Source organism: Arachis stenosperma, chromosome 10 (genome assembly GCF_014773155.1).
Source record: "Arachis stenosperma cultivar V10309 chromosome 10, arast.V10309.gnm1.PFL2, whole genome shotgun sequence".
NCBI classification, from domain to species: domain Eukaryota; kingdom Viridiplantae; phylum Streptophyta; class Magnoliopsida; order Fabales; family Fabaceae; genus Arachis; species Arachis stenosperma.
Window position 1 is genome coordinate 57,560,593 of NC_080386.1, and position 21,166 is coordinate 57,581,758.

The following is a 21,166-nucleotide window of genomic DNA, read 5'->3' on the forward strand; positions in this document are numbered from 1 at the left end:
GGACCATTTTCCCGAGAGGATGAAAAGTAGCCATTGACGACGGTGATGCCCTACATACAGCTTGCCATGGAAAGGAGTAAGAAGGATTGGATGAATGTAATAAGAAAGTAGAGATTCAAGAGGAGCACAACATCTCCATACGCCTATCTGAAATTCCCACTATTGATTTACATAAGTATTTCTATCCTATTCTATTTTCTGCTTATTATTAATTTTTAAAATCCATAACCATTTAATCTGCCTGACTGAGATTTACAAGGTGACCATAGCTTGCTTCATACCAACAATCTCTATGGGATCGACCCTTACTCACGTAAGGTATTACTTGGATGACCCAGTACACTTGCTGGTTAAGTTGAACGGAGTTGTGTCCACACATAGCAAAGAGCCATAATAATGATTCCATACAATAACAAAGAGTACTACATTGATGTGATCACAATTTCGTCCACCAAGTTTTTGGCGCCGTTGCCGGGGATTGTTCGAGTATGGACAACTGACGGTTTATCTTGTTGCTCAGATTAGGTAATTTTCTTTTCAAAAATCTTTTTCGAAATTTTTCTTTTCTTTTTCATTTTTTCCAACTTTGTTTTCGAAAAAAATTAATAAAAATCCAAAAAAATTAAAAAAATCATAAAAACCAAAAATATTTTGTGCTTCTTGTTTGAGTCTTGAGTCAATTCTTAAGTTTGGTGTCAATTGCATGCTTTAAAAAAATTTTTTTTTTCTCTTGCATTTTTCGAAATTTCATGCATTCATAGTGTTCTTCATGATCTTCAAGATGTTCTTGGTAAATCCTCTTGTTTGATCTTGATGATTTCTTGTTTTGTGTTGTTTGTTGTTTTTCATATGCATTTTTCGTTTGTTAGAGTCCATGCATTAAAGATTTCTAAGTTTGGTGTCTTGCATGTTTTCTTTGTATCAAAAAAAAATTTTTCAAAATTATGTTCTTCATGTTCATCATGATCTTCAAAGTGTTCTTGGTGTTCATCCTGACATTCATAGTGTTCTTGCATGCATCATGTGTTTTGATCCAAAATTTTTAAGTTTTGGGTCATGTTTGTGTTTTTCTCTCTCATAATTAAAAATTCAAAAATCAAAAAAATATCTTTTCCTTATTTTTCTCATAATTTTCGAAAATTTGAGTTGACATAGTCAAAAATTTTCAAAATTAGTTGTTTCTTACAAGCCAAGTCAAATTTTCAATTTTAAAAATCTTATCTTTTCAAAATCTTTTTCAAAAATCATATCTTTTCCAATTTTTCCTATTTTTCGAAAATTTCAAAAATCTTTTTCAAAATAATTTAAAGAAATCTTTTTCTTATCTTTATATCAAATTTTCGAAAATTAGCTAACAATTAATGTGATTGATTAAAAAATTTGAAGTTTGTTACTTTCTTGTTAAGAAAGGTTCAATATTTAAATTCTAGAATCATATCTTGTAGTTACTTGTTAGTTAAGTAATTAATTTTAATTTTAAAAATTAAAATCTTTTTCAAACATATCTTTTTATCATATCTTTTTCAAAATTTTATTTTTTTAAATTTTGATTTCAAAATATCTTATCTAACTTCTTATCTTCTTATCTTTTCAAATTTAACTTTAATATCTTTTTCAACTAACTATTTGACTGTTTGTTTGTTTCTTATCTTTTTCAAAACCACCTAACTACTTTTCCCTCTCTAATTTTTGAAAATATCTCATCTCTTTTTCAAAAATTCTTTTTAATTAACTAATTGTTTCAAATTTTAATTTTAATTTTAATTCATCTTTAATTTTCGAAAATACTAACCCTTTTTCAAAATTATTTTCGAAATTCTCCCTCTCTTTTCTTATTCTATTTAATTATTTACTAACACTTCTCTTCACCTCTCTTCATCTAAATATCTGAACCCATTCTTCTTCACTCTTCTTCCCTTTCTTTTTCTACTAACATAAAGGAATCTCTATACTGTGACATAAAGGATTCCTCTTTCTTTTCTTGTTTTCTTCTCCTTCATATGAGCAGGAACAAGGACAAAAGCACTCTTGTTGAAGCTAATCCTGAACCTGAAAGGACTCTGAAGAGGAAACTAAGAGAAGCTAAATTACAACAATCTAGAAGTAACCTTTCAGAAATTTTCGAACAAGAGAAGGAGATGGCAGTCGAACCCAATAATGATAATGCAAAAAGGATGCTTGGTGACTTCACAAAACCAACGTCCAAATTTGATGGAAGAAGCATCTCCATTCCTGCCATTGGAGCCAATAATTTTGAGCTTAAGCCTCAACTAGTTGCTTTAATGCAACAGAACTACAAGTTTTATGGACTTCCATCTGAAGATCCTTACCAGTTTTTAACTGAGTTCTTGCAGATTTGTGAGACTGTTAAGACGAATGAAGTAGATCCTGAAGTCTATAGGCTCATGCTTTTCCCTTTTGCTGTAAGAGACAGAGCTAGAATATGGTTGGATTCACAACCTAAGGATAGCCTGGACTCCTGGGAAAAGCTGGTCACGGCCTTCTTGGATAAATTTTTTCCTCCTCAAAAGCTAAGCAAGCTGAGAGTGGATGTTCAAACCTTCAAACAAAAAGATGGTGAATCCCTCTATGAAGCTTGGGAAAGATACAAGCAGTTGACCAAAAGGTGTCCATCTGACATGTTTTCAGAATGGACCATATTAGATATATTCTATTATGGTCTATCTGAGTTTTCAAAAATGTCATTGGACCATTCTGCAGGTGGATCTATTCACCTAAAGAAAACGCCTAAAGAGGCTCAAGAACTCATTGACATGGTTGCAAATAACCAATTCATGTATACTTCTGAGAGGAATTCCATGAATAATGGGACACCTCAGAGGAAGGGAGTTCTTGAAATTGATGCTCTGAATGCCATATTGGCTCAGAACAAAGTGTTGACTCAGCAAGTCAACATGATTTCTCAAAGTCTGAATGGATGGCAAAATGCATCCAACAGTACTAAAGAGGCAGCTTCTAAAGAAGCTTATGATCCTGAGAACCCTGCAATGGCAGAGGTAAATTACATGGGTGAACCTTATGGAAACACCTATAATTCATCATGGAGAAATCATCCTAATTTCTCATGGAAGGATCAACAAAAGCCTCAACAAGGCTTTAACAATGGTGGACGCAATAGGCTGAGCAATAGCAAGCCTTTTCCATCATCTTCTCAGCAACAGACAGAGAATTCTGAACAAAACACTTCTAATTTAGCCAATCTAGTCTCTGATCTTTCAAAGGCCACTTTCAGTTTCATGAGTGAAACAAGATCCTCCATCAGAAATCTGGAGGCACAAGTGGGCCAGCTGAGTAAGAAAGTCAGTGAAACTCCTCCCAGTATTCTCCCAAGCAATACAGAAGAGAATCCAAAAGGAGAGTGCAAGGCCATTGATGTAATCAATATGGCCGAATGCACAAGGTAAGAGGAGGACGAAAATCCTAGTGAGGAAGACCTCCTGGGACGTCTCTCAAGCAAGAGGGAGTTTCCTATTAAGGATCCAAAAGAATCTAAGGCTCATATAGAGACCATAGAAATTCCATTAAATCTCCTTCTGCCATTCATGAGCTCTGAAGACTATTCTTCCTCTGAAGAGGATGAAGATGTGACTGGAGAGCAAGTTGCTCAATATTTAAGAGCTATCATGAAGCTGAATGCCAAGTTGTTTGGTAATGAGACTTGGGAAAGTGAACCTCCCTTGCTCATTAATGAACTAGATACCTGGATTCAGCAAATTTTACCTCAAAAGAGACAAGATCCTGGCAAGTTCTTTATACCTTGTACCATAGGCACCATGACCTTTGAAAAAGCTCTATATGATCTGGGGTCAGGGATAAATCTTATGCCACTCTCTGTAATGGAGAAGCTGGGGATCATTGAGGTACAACCTGCCTTGTTCTCATTACAATTGGTAGACAAGTCATTGAGACAAGCTTATGGAATAGTAGAGGACGTGTTAGTAAAGGTTGAAGGCCTTTACATCCCTGCTGATTTCATAATCTTAGACACTAGGAAGGAAGAGGATGAATGCATCATCCTTGGAAGACCTTTCCTAGCTACAGCAGGAGCTGTGATAGATGTCAACAGAGGTGAATTAGTCCTTCAATTGAATGGGGACCACCTTGTGTTTAAGGCACATAGCCATCCCTCTGCGACAAAAGAGAGTAAGCATAAAGAGCTTCTCTCAATTCAGAGTCAAGAAGAGCCCCAATAGTCAAACTCTAAGTTTGGTGTTGGGAGGCCACAACCAAACACTAAGTTTGGTGTTAAGACCCAATATCCAAACTCTAAGTTTGGTGTTGGGACTATGCAACATTGACCTGATCACCTTGTGGCTCCATGAGAGCCCACTGTCAAGCTATTGACATTAAAAGAGCGCTTGTTGGGAGGCAACCCAATTTTATTTATCTAATTTTTATTTTATTTTATTTTATTGTTATTTTGTGTTTTATTAGGTACATGATCATGTGGAGTCATGAAAAAAATATAAAAATTAAAAACAGAATAAAAAACAGTAGAAGAAAATTCACACCCTGGAGGGAGGACAGACTGGCGTTCAACGCCAGTAAGGAGCATCTGGCTGGCGTTCAACGCCAGAACAGAGCATGAATCTGGCGCTGAACGCCAGAAACAAGCAACATTCTGGCGTTTGAATGCCAGGAATGTCCCTTGAGAAAAGCTGGCGCTGAACGCCAGTAACAAGTATGGAACTGGCGTTCAACGCCAGAAACATGCTACACATGGGCGTTGAACGCCCAAAACATGCTACACATGGGCGTTGAACACCCAGAACGTGCATCACCTCGGCGTTTAAACACCAGAATGGTATGCAAAGGCATTTTGCATGCCTATTTGGTGCAGGGATGGAATTCCTTGACACCTCAGGATCTGTGGACCCCATAGGATCACCTCAAGATCTGTGGACCCCACAGGATCATCTTAGGATCTGTGGACCCCACAGGATCACCTCAGGATCTGTGGACCCCACAGGATCCCCACCTAACATATTCCCACCTTACCTCCTAATCCTATAACACTCTTCCCCATGTCACACTTCCGAACAACTTCAATCTCTGAATCTCTCCTTCCAATTAACACTCTTTCCCAAATCCCTTCACCAATCACCTCAATCTCTCTTCCCCATCACCTCTTCACCACTCACATCTATCCACTCTTCCCCAAAACCCCACCTACCTTCAAAATTCAAAAACACTTTCCCACCCAAACCCACCCTAAAATGGCCGAACCTACCCTCTCCCCTTTTCCTATATAAACCCCTCCATTCCACTTTATTTTCACACAACACAACCCCCTCTTCTATACCTTGGCTAAAACCTACACTCCCCCTTCTCCTCCATATTTTCTTCTTCTTCTTCTTCTCTTCTTTCTTCTCTTGCTCGAGGGCGAGCAATATTTTAAATTTGGTGTGGTAAAAGCATAAGCTTTTTGTTTTTCCATTACCATCAATGGCACCTAAGGCCGGAGAATCCTCTAGAAAAGGAAAAGGGAAGACAAAAGCTTCCACCTCCGAGTCATGGGAGATGGAAAGATTCATCTCCAAAAGCCATCAAGACCACTTCTATGATGTTGTGGCAAAGAAGAAGGTGATCCTTGAGGTCCCTTTCAAGCTCAAGAAAAATGAGTATCCAGAGATCCGATATGAGATCCGAAGGAGAGGTTGGGAAGTCCTAACCAACCCCATGCAACATGTCAGAATCTTAATGGTTTAAGAATTCTATGCCAATGCATGGATCACTAGGAACCATGATCAAAGTATGAACCCGAGTCCAAAGAATTATCTCACAATGGTTCGGGGGAAATACTTAGATTTTAGTCCGGAGAATGTGAGGTTGGCGTTCCACTTGCCCATGATGCAAGGAGACGTACGCCCCTACACTAGAAGGGTCAACTTTAATCAAAGGTTGGACCAAGTCCTTATGGATATATGTGTCGAAGGAGCTCAATGGAAAAGAGACTCCAAAGGCAAGCCAGTTCAACTAAGAAGACTGGACCTCAAGCCTGTGGCTAGAGGATGGTTGGAGTTCATTCAACGCTCCATCATTCCCACTAGCAACCGATCCGAAGTTACTGTGGATCGGGCCATCATGATTCATAGCATCATGATTAGAGAGGAAGTAGAAGTTTATGAAGTCATCTCCAATGAAATCTACAAAATAGCCAAAAAGCCCTCCACCATGGCAAGGCTAGCTTTTCCTCACCTTATTTGCCATGTATGTTACTCAGCTGGAGTTATCATAGAAGGAGACATCTCCATTGAAGAGGATAAGCCCATCACCAAGAAGAGGATGGAGCAAGCAAGAGAGACTCTCCACGGATCTCAAGAGATGCATGTGGAAGCTCATCATCAAGAAATCCCTGAGATGCCTCAAGGGATGCACTTTCCTCCCAACAACTATTGGGAACAACTCAACACTTCCTTAGAAGATTTGAGCCATAATGTGGAACAATTAAGGGTGGAACATCATGAGCACTCCATCATTCTCTATGAAATAAGAGAAGATCAAAGAGCAATGAGGGAGGAGCAACAAAGGCAAGGAAGGGACATAGAAGAGCTTAAGGACATTGTTGGTCCTTCAAGAAGAAGACGCCACTAAGGTGGATTCATTCCTTTTTCTTATTTCTTTCTGCTTTTCGGTTTTTATGTTGTGTTTATCTATGTTTTGTGTCTCTACTGCATGATCATTAGTATGTAGTAACTATGTCTTAAAGCTATGAATAAAATCCATTAATCCTTCACCTCTCTTAAAAGAAAAATGTTTTAATTCAAAAGAACAAGAAGTACATGAATTTCGAATTTATCCTTGAATTTAGTTTAATTATATTGATGTGGTGACAATACTTTTTGTTTTCTGAATGAATACTTGAACAGTGCATATTTTTGATCTTGTTGTTTATGAATGTTAAAACTGTTGGCCCTTGAAAGAATGATGAACAAAGAGAAATGTTATTGACAATCTGAAAAATCATGGAATTGATTCTTGAAGCAAGAAAAAGCAGTGAAAAACAAAAGCTTGCGAAAAAAAAGGGGCGAAAAAAAATAGAAAGAAAAAGAAAAAGCAAGCAGAAATAGCCAATAGCCCTTAAAACCAAAACGCAAGGTTAAAAAGGATCCAAGGCTTTGAGCATCAATGGATAGGAGGGCCCAAGGAAATAAAATCCAGGCCTAAGCGGCTAAATCAAGCTGTCCCTAACCATGTGCTTGTGTCATGAAGGTCCAAGTGAAAAGCTTGAGACTGAGTGGTTAAAGTCGTGATTCAAAGCAAAAGAGTGTGCTTAAGAGCTCTGGACACCACTAACTGGGGACTCTAGCAAAGCTGAGTCACAATCTAAAAAGGTTCACCCAGTTATGTGTCTGTGGCATTTATGTATCCGGTGGTAATACTGGAAAACAAAGTGCTTAGGGCCACGGCCAAGACTCATAAGTAGCTGTGTTCAAGAATCAACATACTTAATTAGGAGAATCAATAACACTATCTGAAAGTCTAAGTTCCTAGAGAAGCCAATCATTCTAAACTTCAAAGGAAAAAGTGAGATGCCAAAACTGTTTAGAAGCAAAAAGCTACAAGTCCTGCTCATCTAATTATAATTAATATTCATTGATATTCTGGAATTTATAGTACATTCTCTTCTTTTTATCCTAATTGATTTTCAGTTGCTTGGGGACAAGCAACAATTTAAGTTTGGTGTTGTGATGAGCGGAAAATTTATACGCTTTTTGGCATTGTTTTTAGGTAGTTTTTAGTGAGTTCAAGCTACTTTTAGGGATGTTTTCATTAGTTTTTATGTTAAATTCACATTTCTGGACTTTACTATGAGTTGTGTGTTTTTCTGTAATTTTAGGTATTTTTTGGCTGAAATTGAGGGACTTGAGCAAAACTCTGAGAAGGAGGCTGACAAAGGACTGCTGATGCTGTTGGAATCTGACCTCCCTGCACTCGAAATGGATTTTTTGGAGCTACAAAACTCCAAATGGCGCGCTCTCAACGGCTTTGGAAAGTAGACATCCAGAGCTTTCCAGAAATATATAATAGTCCATACTTTATTTGGGAATTGATGACGTAAAGTGGCGCTCAACGCCAAGTACATGCTGCTGTCTGGAGTTAAACGCCAGAAACACGTCACAACTCGGAGTTGAACGCCAGAAATACGCTATAACTCGGCATTCAACTCCAATAAAAGCCTCAGCTCGTGGATAGATCAAGCTCAGCCCAAGCATACACCAAGTGGGTCCCGGAAGTGAATTTATGCATCAATTACTTACCTCTGTAAACCCTAGTAGCTAGTTTAGTATAAATAAGATTTTTTACTAGTGTATTAGTCGTCTTTTGACCACGTTACATCTTTGGTCTCAGTTTTGTTTTATTCTTCATCTTAGGAGGCTATTGATCACGTTTTAGGGGGCTGGCCATTCGGCCATGCCTGAACCTTTCACTTATGTATTTTCAACGGTGGAGTTTCTGCACACCATTGATTAAGGGTGTGGAGCTCTGCTGTACCTCAAGTTTCAATACAATTACCATTACTTTCTATTCAATTCTCTTTTATTCTTATTCCAAGATATACGTTGCACTTCAACTTGATGAATGTGATGATCTGTGACACTCATCATCATTCTCACCTATGAACGCGCGTGACTGACAACCACTTCCGTTCTACTTTAGGCCGGGCGCATATCTCTTAGATTCCCCAACAGAATCTTCGTGGTATAAGCTAGATAGATGGCGGCATTCATGGAAATCCGGAAAGTCTAACCTTGTCTGTGGTATTCCGAGTAGGATTCCGGTATTGAATGACTGTGACGAGCTTCAAACTCCTGAAGGCTGGGCGTTAGTGACAGACGCAAAAGAATCAAGGGATTCTACTCCAACCTGATTGAGAACCGACAGATGATTAGCCGTGCTGTGACAGAGCATTTGGACCATTTTCACTAAGAGGATGGGATGTAGCCATCGACAAGGCTGATGCCTCCAGACGATTAGCCATGCAGTGACAGCGCATAGGACCATTTTTCCGAGAGGATGAAAAGTAGCCATTGACGACGATGATGCCCTACATACAGCTTGCCATGGAAAGGAGTAAGAAGGATTGGATGAATGTAATAAGAAAGTAGAGATTCAAGAGGAGCACAGCATCTCCATACGCCTATATGAAATTCCCACTATTGATTTACATAAGTATTTCTATCCTATTTTATTTTCTGCTTATTATTAATTTTCATCATCCATAACCATTTAATCTGCCTGACTAAGATTTACAAGGTGACCATAGCTTGCTTCATACCAACAATCTCTGTGGGATCGACCCTTACTCACGTAAGGTATTACTTGGATGACCCAGTACACTTGCTGGTTAAGTTGAACGGAGTTGTGTCCACACATAGCAAAGAGCCATAATAATGATTCCATACAATAACAAAGAGTACTACATTGATGTGATCACAATTTCGTCCACCAACTACTCTTGCCCAACTTTCTGTTTGATTTATTTATTTTACACAGTCACATATGACGTGTACGCGTCGTAGACGCTCGCGCGTCGACTGTGTTTTTTTTTTTTTAGCATGTAGAATGCAAAATACAGATGATTATGCAAAATTTATGACTGACCACTAATAATAAAAAAATAAAATAATATAAAATAAAACTAAAAATAAAAATGAAAGATCATACCATGGTGGATTGTCTCCCACCTAGCACTTTTAGTTAAAGTCCTTAAGTTGGACATTTGGTGATAAGGGTCATATGAAGGTGAATGGTGAAAAGGGGCTTGTGAGTAGGGTGGTTCAGAGCTATGTTGAGGAGAGGGTTCATAGACGTGTTGTGGTGGGTATTGAGTGTCACGAAAAAGTCCACCATAACCATTGTCTTGGTATGCATCATGGAATGGTTGTTGCTTGTAGTACATTGGAGGGGGTTGTTGCCAAGAGGGTTGATCAAATCCTTGTGCCTCCTCCCATCTTTGATTGTTCCAACCATGGTGCTTGTTGGTATTATAATCTCCTCTTCCTGTAACATAGCTATAACCACGCTCGTAGCCAGAGGGGTGAGAAGTCATAGTAGAAAAGGGAAAACAAAAACTAATAAAAAGAAGCAACTAGGTCCTAAAACTAACAAAAACTATCAAACAAGCAAAAAGAAAATATTTACAATAACCAATAATAAGGCACACGTTTGCAATTCCCCGGCAACGGTGCCATTTTGACGAACGGATTCTTGCGTGGTCTAGAATTTTACAAATAAGTTCTCGTTGAAAGTATAGCTTCTAAACCAACAAGGAATCCTTTCGTGCAAAAGATTGTTTGTTACAAGTAACAAACCCCTAATAAAATTGATAACCGAAGTATTTAAACCTCGGGTCGTCTCTCAAGGAATTGCAGGGAGGTGTTCTTATTATTGGTTATGAGTTGTGTAAATTGGGGTTGTGGGGATGAGAAATGAGAAGAGTAAATTGTAGAGAGAATAGAAAAATAACAATAAAAACTCTTGGCAAGGTATGAGAATTGGAAGTCCTATCATAGTTATCCTTATCAATTGTGATGAGAATTGTCTGTTGCTCCCACTTGGTCAACCTCTAACTATGAAGGTAAGTCAAGTGGATAAATCAATATGAATCCCTATGTCCTAGTCAACTCCCAAGGAAAGACTAGAGTTAGTGGAATTCAAGTTAACTAGCAACTTTCAATTAGCAATCAATCAAAGGAGTTTGATAACTCAAGTGTCACCAATTACTCAGCCAAGGCCAAAAGGGTGAAAATCTAAATTAAAATACTCCCAAGCATTTTATCAAATACTTGGAGGGCATAACACCAAATAGTAGAGAAGCAATAGGAGATAATAACATCCAAATAACTAATCTCAAATATCAGCAACAAAGATCAAAAGAGAGCAATCTTGAATATGAAATACCTCAAATTATATTAAATAGAGAATCCAATCACAAAAGGGATGTATAGATCAAAGTATTAAAGTTAATAAGAGTATGAGAGAATTAAGTCAAGGAACATTAAACCTAGGATTGAGAAGAGATAACCCTAAATCCTAAAGAAATCCTAAGTCCTAAAACCTAAGAGAGAGGAGAGAACCTCTCTCTCTAAAACTACATCAAAAATCTAAAGTTCTGTGAATGTGTTGAATCAATGTTGAACGAATTGATTCCCCCACTCTGTAGCCTCTAATCTATGTTTTCTGGGCCTGGAACTGGGCCAAAAAGAACCCAAAAATCACTAGGAGCGATTTCTGCAACTTCTGCACGTGGCGCACATCACACGTACGCGTGAGTCACACGTGCGCGTCGTTTGGCAAAATTCCTTATCACGCGTACGCGTCGCTCCTCTTTTGCGCTGGTCAAGCATACACGTCAGCTATGCGTACGCGTCACGTCCCGCTGGTCAGCTTCATTATTCCTTTGTGTTCCTTCTATTTTTGCAAGCTTCCTTTCCATTCTCCAAGCCATTCTTGCCCTATAAAGCCTGAAACACTTCAACACACAGATCACGGCATCGAATGGTATATAGAGGAGTTAAAATTTGACAATCTAAAAGCTCTGGAAGCGAGTTTTCAATCATAGCATGAAATCAAGAAGACAACGTAGAACATGTGAATTTCATGAATAAGTGTAGGAATAATCTGATAAATTCCACTCATTTAGCACAAAATAAATCATAAAATAGTGATTTATCAATCAACAAGAGAGATAACAATCAATCAATATATGAAACCTTGGCTAGGTGTGGGAATTAGAATTCTTATCCTCATTGTCTTCCTCAAGTGTGATGGTAAGTGCCTATAACTCTCGCTTAGTTATCCTCTAACAATTAAAGGAAAGTCAAGTAAGTACAATTAACTCTAGTCCATAACTCGTTGTCAATTCCTAGTGAAAAACTAGATTTAGTAGAGTTCAAGCTAACTAGCAACCTCCAATTACCAATCAACACTTGTTTTTTACAATTCAAGAATCTCTAATTACACAATCCCAAAGCCAAGATTGAAAATCTATTCCATAATCAATAGTTACATTTTCTCAAACACTTAGTGAGTAATAACAAAAGACATCATAAAATTGAGAAAACAATCCAAATTAAAGCTACCCACTATCAATAATCAACAATAACAAATCAAATAACACAAATGAAACATGAATAACCTCAATGCATTACTAGAATTTAAATCCAACAAGATCTAAAGTCATAACCCAAAATAACTTAAATTACAAGAGAGCTAATTAAAATTAGAGTAGAGGAACTACAATTATAGTAATAAAAACTGAAATTAACAAAGGTCTAATCTATGGATTGCAATAAAAATGGACAAAGAACACTAAAACCTAGAGAGAAGGAAGAAGTTCCCTCTCTAAAACTCAAAACTATGTAAAATCTAACTAATAGAATGTTGTGTCCAAGCTTCCTTTACCCCTCAACTTCTAATCTTTGAATTGAGCTTAAAAGTGGGCCAAAATGAGCTCATAAATCGCTCCCAACGTGTTTCTATTAATGAGGCACGTGCAAGCATCCCCACGTATCCGAGAATATGGTCCGCGTATGTGGACGAGGAGAAAACAAAAGATGCGTACGCAGCATCGACGATGCATACGCATGTCTGCAAGAATCCCAAATCTTCATTTCTTCATGATTTGCTACTCTTGCTTGCTCCTTTTTCCACTTCCTCCAATCTAACCTTGATTCCTAAGACATGAATTCACTTATCAAACATATCAAGGCATCAAATGGAATCCTAAAAAGCATGTTTTTACAATTAAGTGCAATTTGGAAGGAAATCACAAAGGTATGCTATTTAAGTGAATAAATGTGAGTTTATGTGATAAAATTCATTCAGTTCATGCCAAAATTTATCATCAAATATAGACTCATCAATTTTCCCACACTTAGACAATAGCATGTCCTCATACTAATCAAAAAGGGAAAGTGAAAGAAGGAGTGAACAACTTATTGAATGAAACTACTCATGAGTATACAAATATACTAATGGATTATATCTATCTACTAATATGTCCTATGAAATTGAAAAAAAAAAACAACCAAACTTCCAAGTAAGCATATAGGCACATAGGGCTAGAACAAGTTACAATTGCAATGCAATTTCAATCCAAAGAATTCATTCAACCTCATAATTGAGCAACTTGCAAGAAAACATAAAACAATATGTGGAGAATTAGAATTAAGTAATTGAATCCCTCACCGAATGTGTGTACACTCTAATCGCTTATTGTTTAAGGTTTAATCACTCAATTCTCCTGTAATCATGCTTTCTAGAATTCATTCTTCATCTAACAATCGACAAGTATTTAATGCAAGAACATAAATATCATGAGGCTTTAGAGGGTTGTAATGGGGTTAGGATTAAGGTAGGATCAATATGGATAAGTGGACTTCTAAATTGAATCTTTAATTAGCTTAAGTATCCACACAACCTATATCAACCTAATCACCAAAAATGAAAACTAACTACCCATCACTTCCTTTTTACACATTCATGTATTCCCTCTTTAGTCATAACACATATGCATCATTATTATTTCTTTACTTTGGGGTATTTTGTCCTTTTTTAGTGTTTTTTTTAATTGAGAATATATATATATATATATATATATATATATATATTCTCAATTAAAAAAAATTATTTTTCTTTTCTTTTATCAACACTAATTGCATATGGTTTAAGCAAATTGATACTGAATGTACACCCCTTTTTCCAACATGTTCAATGAAATACTCAAAATGCACTTTTTCATTCACTACCAATGTTTGCCAAATTTTTCTCCCACACTTAAATAACACACACCTTAACCTATGCTAATCATAGATGCAATTCAAGGTTATTCATGGTTTTTCGCTTAGGATTGGTGGTGCACGAATCCCCACACTTTGTACAACTAAACCAGCAAGTGCACTGGGTCATCCAAGTAATACCTGAGCATTTCAGGGTCGATCCCATGAGGATTGTGGCTTGAAGTAGGCTATGGTTATCTTGTAGATCTTAGTCAGGCGAATAGAAGATGTAAGTATGTTGTCTAATTGCATAAAAGAAAATAAAGAGAAATTAACTAGGTTGATATGTATACAATGAGGAGAAGATGGCTAAGGCTTGGAGATGCTTTGTTCTTCTGGATTAATTCCAGTTTTACTGTCTTCTTCAACTGTGAATGATTTCTTCTATGGCAGGTTGTATGTGATCAACGCCAGTTGAGAGGTCGCCAATGCTCCTCCAGATCTGAACCCTAGGGTTAGTGTGGATCTATTCTGATTTAGGGTGAAGCTACTGCAGTCCATTCTCCTTAATGATCCTACTCAAAACACCACAGACAAGGTCGAATCTTCTGGATTAGAGAATGCTGCACCTCTGGGTTCTAGTCTCTACCACAAAGACTCTAATCTCCACATACCACAGCTGAACTGGTGTCTCGAGAAGTCCCCAACGAAGTCGTGGATTAGCCGTCTAAGAGATGTATAATCAAACTGGTGGTTCAATGCTTTCCAGTTACGTATTCACACGAACCCAAGAAGAACACAAGTGTTTACTTGGCACGCGGTCTTAGAATAAAAAACGAAGATACATCTTAGAAGAGATAATCAAACACGAATTGAGAAAGAATAGTAGTACTTTATTAATCCATAAAACTCAGTAGAGCTCCTCCCCTCAACCTAAGAGGTTTAGAAACTCATACTGATAGAAAATACAATCTTAAGGATTATATTAAGAAGGGTAAAACAGTCTTTTAGTGCTAAAATCCACTTTTGGGGCCCACTTGGTGAGTGTTTGGGCTAAGCTTGATTGAGATCCACATGCTAGGAGGCTTCTAGGGCATTGAACGCTGGCTAGGGGTGATGTGCGGAAAACGATCCGACACAAAACTCACCGGCAAGTGTACCGGGTCGCATCAAGTAGTAATAACTCACTTAGAGTGAGGTCGATCCCACAGGGATTGATGGATCAAGCAACTTTAGTGGGTGATTAGTTTAGTTAAGCTAACATTGAGTGAATTGTGTGAAGTGTAGCCAACAGAAAGTAAATGGCGGAAATCTTAAAGATGCAGAATGTAAATTGGCAAGTAACTTAAAGAGCAAGAAAGGTAGATTGACAAAATCTTAAATGACAAGAAATGTAAATTGCATCAAATGTAAAGGGGATTGAGTGCAGGGGATTTAAAATTCAACAAGAAAATGTAACGAGCAATCAAGCAGAGGAGTAAAAGATGAAATAAGTGCAGCAGATTTAAACAGAAATGGAAAATTTCTTGAAGAAGCAACACAGAATGTAATTAAGCTCAATTGTGAAATTTAAAGAGACAAATGAAGATCTCAGGGAATCAAAGAGACTAGAAAACAAGTCTAGATCTCAATCCCTTCTGTTCCGAGGGTTACCTGAAACGTGTAGCTCGGTCTTCTGGCAAGGCCCGAGGTGGGGGGTCTGTGACCCGAGCTGGTTGTGCTGAACGGCGGGGGGTTGTACCTGCAATGACACTCCGATGCTTAAGTTAGCATGGGTCCAAGCAGATATCAAGTAGAATTAGAGTATGAGTTATACCTGGGTGCTCCAGTGTATTTATAGTAGTTGGCTGCGATCATCCCTGGATAAGATATTCTTATCTTATCTTATCTTTTGGGAGATTCATCTCTATCTTTGCGGAACCGCCTTTCCCAGGCCCTTTCGGCCTTTAGGTTTTGGGCTTAGTTCCTTCTGATGGGCCTTTCTTTGGCCTGTTTGTCCGAGGTCCGACCTCGAACGTGGGCCTTGGGTCGAGGTCGGGCCTTCTATCAGCATTACCGAGTTTGGAGAGCTCGGTCAGGGTATGAACAGTGCCCCTGCCCGAGTTCGTCTTTTTTCGGAAGGTCGAGCTCGGGCATAGTAGTTTTTCAAAATTTGAAAACGGTCGTTTCAGCATTTATTGCTTGTTACCGTTTTCTTCCTTGATTTCCGTGCGGCGCTCTGTGGAGGCTTTATTTATTTGCCCCTTTCTTCATTTTTCTTTGTTTATTCATCACTTCTTTTCGAGCATCTTTTCTTCTTTCTCTCTGTTCTTCGTCTTCCATTTTTGTGCGTTTTTTCAGAGTTCTTTTCTGCGCCGCCGTTTTTCCTTTCGTCGGAGCTCGTCGCTTTCTTCTTTTCCAGGTTTGCTTTTTTCGCTTTTATTCTTTGTACGCTTCTTTTTTCTGATATCTTCTATGCCCGGGTTGCCCCGAAAAGAGGCGCCGCTATTGCTTTGTACGTGTGTGTGGGGGACTCTTTTCTCCGATCCATTTTTGTTATTCGAGTTGCTGCCTTCTTGTTTGTAAAAGAACTTTGCTTTCTTTTGTTTTTGTTGAATTTGGTTTTTCTGCCTTTGTGTGATTTTTGTCTTGCTGTTGTATTCTTTCTTTGTAGGCAAGATTTTTTTTTATGTCTCGAAAGGTGTTTCAAGCAATGTCGACCAAGATTCCGAGTGGTCTAGGTTGGGTAGATCCTGCTCCTTTAAGGGTCCCGTCTGTTGTAGATTCTGAGTATCTGATTAGGTTCCGTAGGGAGTGTAGTATTTGTGAGAACAGGGAGTCTGAGCGGGATTACGAGTTAGCAGCCCCGGAGTCCGAGGAGAGGGTATGTTTTCCGCCGTTAGAGAGTTCCGAGAAACTTTTCTTCTATGCTTATGATTGTTTCTTCTCCAAGCTAGGTGTCCGTCTTCCTTTCACCGACCTGGAATCCGAGGTCCTTTGGTCTTGTAACCTTGCCCCTACACAACTCCATCCGAACTCTTGGGCGTTTTTAAAGCTTTTCCAACTTTTGTGTCAGATTTTAGGCGTTTCCCCTTCTGTTTCTCTTTTTTCTTATCTGTTTGTACTGACGAAGCCGGGGTCGGGTGCTGGGAAGGTGTCCTGGGTTTCGTTTAGGGCTAACCAGGGTAGGAAATTTTGCACTTTGTATGATGAGTCGTTTCACGATTTCAAAAACTATTACTTCAAAGTCCGGGCTGTTGGAGATGTCCGACCTTTTTTCTTAGATGAGAGTGGGGAGCCTTCGTTTCCTCTTTGTTGGCAAGAGAGTGTGGTGTCGGTTAAGTACACTTTCGAGAGTCTAGATGAGGTGGAACAGGCTTTCGTTGGTGTGTTGAGCAGTCTATGGGGTCGGGCACCTCACTTGGATACGAAGAAAATGTTGGGAGATCCAAGCCTTCTCCGTTCCGAGTTAGGTAGTTCCCGACCTCTTTTTGAGATTTCATTTTCATATTTTGACTTTGTTTTGATCTTTCTGTTTGATAACCTCTTTGTTTCGTTTCTGCAGAGATGTCTTCTCAGGCTGATTCTATGAAGTTTCTCCGTCGAGCGAAGAAATCTGCGGCATCTCGGAATATCGAGGCTGAAGCTTCTCCCCGACCTTCTCCGCAGAAGACTACAATTGGTGTTCAGACTCGGTCGAAGACCATTCCGGTCCCTCAGTTCCGAGCTATAACTCAGGATCCTCCGACCTCCGGACCCGGTCAGCTTTCCCCGACCTCGACCTCGGGTCCTCCCCCAAGAAACAGAAGACTTCCCGAGAGCCTGCTGGTTTCAATGACAAGGATTTCGATGCTCTCGGTTGGGTTGAGCAGCACATTCTTCCTCAGACTTTTATTTCTACTGATGATGCGTCCATGGAGCATCACTTTCAGTATATGGCGCGGAGTTGTGTTCGGATGGCTAGCCTTCATGCCGCCATTGCTCGGGAGTTTAAGAAAGCTCCCCTTGGGGCGACCAGCTCCCGACTTGAGAAGGCCCGGTCCGAGCTTGATAAGGTTAGTCAGCTGAAGGATGCTAGGATTGCCGAGCTGGAGGAGTCTTTGGAGGAAGAGAAGACTAGGGCTACCGCGGCTGTGGCGGTGGCGAAGACGTCTGAGGAGATGGCGAGGGTGGCGACGGAGAACTATACCAAGCTGTATGCTGAGCTTGTGGAGACGAAGGAGAAGCTGCAATCTGCTCGGGATGACTTTTATGAGCTGGAAGATAATGTGGCCAAGGGTATGGATGCTATGTTTGTGAATTTGAGGGATCAGGTCCGGGTTCTTGCTCCCGAATTGGATCTCAGTTTGTTCAGTACGGATAACATGGTTGTGGAGGGGAAGATTGTTCCTGCCCCTGTTGAGGATGAGGTTCCGATGTCCGACCCCAAGGCTCCGGTGTCCGACCCCGAGGCTCCGGTCGTGAACCCGACTTCACCTTTGGCCGAGGATAGAGTTGGTATGGAGGTTCCAAGCGATGGTGCTGTTCCTGCAGTCCCGATATCCATGTTTCAGCCAGGTGTTGATGCGGAGTCTGGAAAGGGCCTTGATCCTCTGTAATTTTTTGTACTTTTTGTGCTTTTGCCCGACCTGTGGGCTTTTTGTTTTTTGGATGTTTTCTGCAAACATTTTGGACACCTGTTCTGCTATTTTAGCTACTCTTGTAGCTTTATTATGCCATGCTTTGTGTTTCGATTTGTCTTGTTCCGCTTTTATGCTTTTTAGTTGTTCTCGGATAACAACTTTTTAGCTAGCGTTTTGACTTCCCGCTTTTTGCTTTTTTAGTTGTTTTTGGGTAACAACTTTTTAGCTAGCGCTTTGACTTCTCGCTTTTTGCTTTTTAGTTGTTTTTGGGTAACAACCTTTTAGCTAGTGCCTTGACTTTCTCGCTTTTTGCTTTTTAGTTGTTTTTGGGTAACAACTTTTTAGCTAGCGCCTTGACTTTCTCGCTTTTGCTTTTAGTTGTTTTGGGTAACAACTTTTTAGCTAGCGCCTTGACTTTCTCGCTTTTTGCTTTTTAGTTGTTTTTGGGTAACAACTTTTTAGCTAGCGCCTTGACTTTCTCGCTTTTGCTTTTTAGTTGTTTTTGGGTAACAACTTTTTAGCTAGCGCCTTGACTTTCTCGCTTTTTGCTTTTTAGTTGTTTTTGGGTAACAACTTTTTAGCTAGCGCCTTGACTTTCTCGCTTTTTGCTTTTTAGTTGTTTTTGGGTAACAACTTTTTAGCTAGCGCCTTGACTTTCTCGCTTTTGCTTTTTAGTTGTTTTGGGTAACAACTTTTTAGCTAGCGCCTTGACTTTCTCGCTTTTTGCTTTTTAGTTTTTGGGTAACAACTTTTTAGCTAGCGCCTTGACTTTCTCGGTTTTTACTTTTTAGTTGTTTTTGGGTAACAACTTTTTAGCTAGCGCCTTGACTTTCTCGCTTTTTGCTTTTTAGTTGTTTTTGGGTAACAACTTTTTAGCTAGCGCCTTGACTTTCTCGCTTTTTGCTTTTTAGTTGTTTTTGGGTAACAACTTTTTAGCTAGCGCCTTGACTTTCTCGCTTTTTGCTTTTTAGTTGTTTTGGGTAACAACTTTTTAGCTAGCGCCTTGACTTTCTCGCTTTTTGCTTTTTAGTTGTTTTTGGGTAACAACTTTTTAGCTAGCGCCTTGACTTTCTCGCTTTTTGCTTTTTAGTTGTTTTTGGGTAACAACTTTTTAGCTAGCGCCTTGACTTTCTCGCTTTTTGCTTTTTAGTTGTTTTTGGGTAACAACTTTTTAGCTAGCGCCTTGACTTTCTCGCTTTTTGCTTTTTAGTTGTTTTTGGGTAACAACTTTTTAGCTAGCGCCTTGACTTTCTCGCTTTTTGCTTTTTAGTTGTTTTTGGGTAACAACTTTTTAGCTAGCGCCTTGACTTTCTCGCTTTTTACTTTTTAGTTGTTTTTGGGTAACAACTTTTTAGCTAGCGCCTTGACTTTCTCGCTTTTTGCTTTTTAGTTGTTTTTGGGTAACAACTTTTTAGCTAGCGCCTTGACTTTCTCGCTTTTTGCTTTTTAGTTGTTTTTGGGTAACAACTTTTTAGCTAGCGCCTTGACTTTCTCGCTTTTTGCTTTTTAGTTGTTTTTGGGTAACAACTTTTTAGCTAGCGCCTTGACTTTCTCGCTTTTTGCTTTTTAGTTGTTTTTGGGTAACAACTTTTTAGCTAGCGCCTTGACTTTCTCGCTTTTTGCTTTTTAGTTGTTTTTGGGTAACAACTTTTTAGCTAGCGCCTTGACTTTCTCGCTTTTTGCTTTTTAGTTGTTTTTGGGTAACAACTTTTTAGCTAGCGCCTTGACTTTCTCGCTTTTTGCTTTTTAGTTGTTTTTGGGTAACAACTTTTTAGCTAGCGTTTCTCGAAGTCCTGGTTCTTTTGCCAGCTTCTTTCTTGGGTCCGAGTTTACTCTCGGACATCGGGATCCTTGAGTACCCCTTTGGTCAGGTCCGACTTCGTTGTTTGGTCGGCCTTTTTTAAGTTATTTTTGTAACTTCTTTTCTATTTGGCTTTTTGAGCCATTTCAGAGTTACTTTTATAACTTCTCACATTAATTTGAACCTCGTCGCTTCATCTTTGCCGACCTCGTATGGCCTTTGGCAAATGATTTTTTGCGTTTTGCCGAGCATAAATTAATGCGCCTTGGTGGGGTACTTTTTAGGATATGCTTTATAACGAGAAAGAGAAAATAAAGAAATTTGATTAGTATTAAAAAGAAGAATATGTACAAAGTGTTTACCCTTTTGACTAGGTCGGGTGTCCTACTTAACCGGGTGTCTCATTAAAAAACCCTCGTGGGGAAAAAGAGTACACCTCGGGTTAAGTTATTCTAGCTGTAGTATCGTCTTAGGTTACAGGCGTGCCAGGTTCTGGGCAGCTCATTGCCTTCTAGGTCGGATATCTTGTAGTAGCCTGTCCCTAAGATTTCTGTTACTTTGTAGGGCCCCTTCCAATTTGCGGCTAGCTTTCCTTCTCCCGATTTTTGTGTTCCGATGTCGTTTCGGATTAAAATCAGGTCGTGAGTGGAGAAGCTTCGTTTTATCACCTTTCGGTTATATCTGAGGGCCGTTCGTCGTTTTAAGACTTCTTCTCTGATTCGGGCTCTTTCTCGGACCTCGGGTAGGAGGTCGAGTTCTTCCCTTTGTGCCTGAGGGTTGCCTCCTTCGTTGTAGAAGATGGTTCTGGGTGATCCTTCGTCTATTTCGACGGGAATCATTGCCTCCATTCCGTAGGCTAGTCGGAATGGGGATTCTCCTGTTGTAGAGTGCGGGGTTGTCCGATATGCCCATAATACCTGGGGGAGTTCATCGGCCCATGCCCCTTTGGCCTCTTGGAGTCTTCGTTTTAACCCGGCCAAGATGACTTTATTTGCGGCCTCTGCTTGTCCATTGGCTTG

The 21,166-nt window shown here is 39.3% G+C and overlaps 1 non-coding gene across 1 annotated transcript; it reads right to left on the reverse strand.

Moving 5' to 3' along the window:
- Window positions 1-2,537: 2,537 nt before the first annotated feature.
- Window positions 2,538-2,641, reverse strand: LOC130959267 (small nucleolar RNA R71). The gene has a single exon (XR_009078360.1). It is a non-coding gene; the product is annotated as a small nucleolar RNA R71 (small nucleolar RNA).
- Between the last annotated feature and the right edge of the window lie 18,525 nt (window positions 2,642-21,166).